This window comes from Octodon degus, unplaced genomic scaffold (genome assembly GCF_000260255.1).
Source record: "Octodon degus isolate 3935 unplaced genomic scaffold, OctDeg1.0 scaffold00287, whole genome shotgun sequence".
Taxonomy (NCBI): Eukaryota; Metazoa; Chordata; class Mammalia; order Rodentia; family Octodontidae; genus Octodon; species Octodon degus.
This window is the reverse complement of record NW_004524863.1, coordinates 123,140-126,475: the sequence shown is the minus strand read 5'-3', so window position 1 is coordinate 126,475 and position 3,336 is coordinate 123,140. Positions and strand designations below refer to the sequence as shown.

Sequence of the window (3,336 nt, the reverse complement as noted above, 5' to 3'; positions counted from 1 at the left end):
ATATTTAAAAATAGGAATAAAGAATTATATATGTTTACACATAAGTCCAGAAATCTAACCATATACAACCTTGTAGCAGGTCAGTCCTGCAACATTCCTTTTCCAGTCTCCTGCCTTGATTCACTACCCCATTCCTTTTTAAACAATCATCTACCTGAGAGACAGCAGGGCAGCAACTGGCATGTCATGACAAGTAACACATATTCAGAAGACCAGAATGACAGGCATTCCAAGTATGAACCTACTATTACAAAAAGCCATCTTCAGGGCAGTTGCTTAGTTCACAGGTGTCAGTATATATAGTTAGTCAGTGTGAGAATCCTTCCAATTAACTGCAAGATTTTAAAACCTTCTGAAGATTGTCAGGATCATTGCTGTACCCATCTTGTACATATAACTGTATGGCTTGCCTCTGTCATGTTTCCTAGCTCTTCTTGCTTGCTCTTCATTGTCTAGTCCTCAAGTTCTTGCTTTCCTTTTAATTGTATTATACCTTTCTATTTGTATTTATTTTGTTTTTTTTTGTGAAAAATCAACTTTATTTTTGCATAAGTATATTTTATTGTTCAGTGTTCATTTAAAAATAAGTTAAAGTGCTTCTGTAATATCCTTTTATTGACCCATAATTATTGATTAAAGCATAATACCATAGACTAACATAAGGTAAAAATACTATCAGCAACCCACTTATTTTTGAAAAATGGTTCCAATGTTTTGTGAGAGCATTTCTTTACATTTTACTTAATTCAATGGGAAAGTTCACATTTTTTCTTTAAAATTTACAAATGTCTCAATTGTCACTATTATAAAAGCTAAACAAAGAAAACAAACCCAAAATAAAACCTACAAAAATCATTGATTTTAATTACAGAATGTACATGAAGTCACTGAGTGAAGCTCTTTTTTATAAACACCTTTGGAAAGCTTGCATTCAGTTCCAACACAGCCCTGTTGTCGATCTGTGAGCAGAAGGACACATCGAGTAAGGCAAGCTCTTTACAAGCTTCCAGCAGCTTTCTCAGCGATGCTGGGCTTACCATTCTTGTTCCTAGTATGTCCAGCTGATGTAGTGGTGCACAATTAGATGTCAGTTCCCATATGTCTGTGTCACACACAGACCTATTAGCTGTGAGGAAGAGTTTTTGCAAGTTTGGGAGCTGGAGCACCAATCTGGCGAAGCATCCAGTGCTGCTCTGTAGAGTGGGGCACCAGCCGAGTTCTTCCAGAAGGGGACACCTGGAACCCAATTCTGCTATTCCATTCTCAGTAATATTCATATATCTCCACAGATCCAGCGTCTGGAGTTTTTTACACTTGGCTTCTATCATGTTGGCTATCACTCCATAAACTTCAATCATGACACAACTGCCCAAACTGAGGTGCTGGAGCTCCGAGCAGAAGTTCAATATGCTGAACAGGGCTGTTTGCTCTATTTTTGTTTGATACAGAACAAGTTGCTTAAGATTGCATAATTTGGCAGTGTGGTTGAAAGCTTGAGGTGGTAATTTATCACAGGATGAGAGATTTAATCTTGCAGATAGGGACAAATCTCAGAAATAACCTCTAAGCAAGTTTCATTAAGGAAATGACCGCAAGACAATTCAAGCCATACTAACTTAGGTCCACAAACCTTCAGAAATCTGCTAAACCCTGAAACAGAGATGAAGCCCCTATTTCCAGTCCAGGATAAATTAAGCTACTGTACGAGAGTACATCGAGCCTGTAGAAACTCCAGGAAGTGTCACTCAGCTTCGCCCAGTATGGCTGCAGGTTGAGGTGGATATACTGCAGAGGATTACAGCAATGCTGGTTCAGTAGTTTGCAAGTCTGTGCTAGTCTACACAGATCTGGTAGCATAAGATGCTTCAGAATCAGCTGAATGAGCTCATATGGCAGCTTATCAAAACACCCATTACTTGGCCCTTCCCTGAGAGCAGCACTGCTAAACTTTTTGTTAAGATTGTCCATTCCACAACAATCCTTTTCTTCATAATCATCATCTTCTAGATCATTCATGTCAATAAGTGAAGTCTTCAGAGAAAGCACTGGCTTGTCTTTTGTACCATGTAGCACAACTGCATCTAATTCAGTGTAATAATGCAGAAGAGAACTATTTACTTCCAGTCATATAAGATTTGTGGGAAAATTTATCTGCTTAACACAAGGTTTAAATTGATGAGCCTGAGAAGCATTCATCTTCGTAGGTTTCTCTGACCAAAGAATCTCCCATCTTACTTCAGCTGGGGGATTTGGGGAATAGGGATTTGCTGGGCATGCCAAAATTCTAATGACTGTTCCAGGATGATAGGTTTCCAGAATATGAACAGCTGTAGGATACACCTATTGTTCAAAAGTAAGTTCCACATAGTCTTGGCTCTGGAAATTAGATGGTGTTCTCTTGAATGGCAAGGAAGCACTAGGACACTGATCCCACCATGTTCCATAAGTTCAAAATACAGCAGCCTGAATAAAGTCACCAGAACTTGGGAATACATTCAGTACACCTTCCAGATTCCACATGGTATAGGACATGCTATTCTCACTTCCATAGTGAGAGCTGAAATCCACTACTTCTTTGGCATACTGGACCACCTCTGCATTGAGAGGGGAAGTCCAGTTGTTTGATACTATAGTTCTATGGCTGTTCATCATTTCTCCTCTTGCAGCTGTCCTGGCTCTGCTCCCAAGGCACATATAATAAAACATAGTCAGAATTGTTAACATGGGAAAGACTGGTGATATCTAGATGTGAATTATGAAGCTTCAAAAGGTTAGGTGTCCTCAGTAAGCCGCATGAACTCTGAAGGAAGTTCCCAGATAGAATGGTCACAGGATACACAAGGGAAATGCAAAAGTTAGCACTCGTCCATGTGGCCTGAAATTTGTACTCTGCTTTCAGGTGCAGAAATGTGACATTCTTTTACCCTGCAGGGTCAGGGAAGGCACGCGCCTAGGGCTTCACCCTTGACCCGGCGGCGCAGGGAGGGCCGGGTGTGGGTGTGGCTCCCAGGCGACGGTGCTGTGGCAGTGGTATGGAGCCCGGCCTGGCGCGACAGGGAAGGAAGCTGCGGAGGCCGCGGGGTGGGGCCTGAGTTTTTATACTAGGGAAACTACATGATATTTACACATGTGTGTCTGGTTTATTTCACTTATGAGTATATCTTTAAGTGGCATGCATTTAAATATAAAGGCTTCAAGTTTATCATTCTTTATGGCTGAGTAATACTCCGTTATACAAAAGTACCACATCTTTTTCATCCATTCCTCAGGTGATGGGCATCTTGGTTGTTTCCAAGATTTGGCTATCACAAATTGTGCTGCTATAAACATAGGCAC

At 40.6% G+C, this 3,336-nt stretch overlaps 1 pseudogene; it reads right to left on the bottom strand.

Moving 5' to 3' along the window:
- Positions 1–884: 884 nt before the first annotated feature.
- The window catches only part of LOC101576084, a 4,008-nt pseudogene continuing 1,556 nt past the window's right edge, over positions 885–3,336 (bottom strand).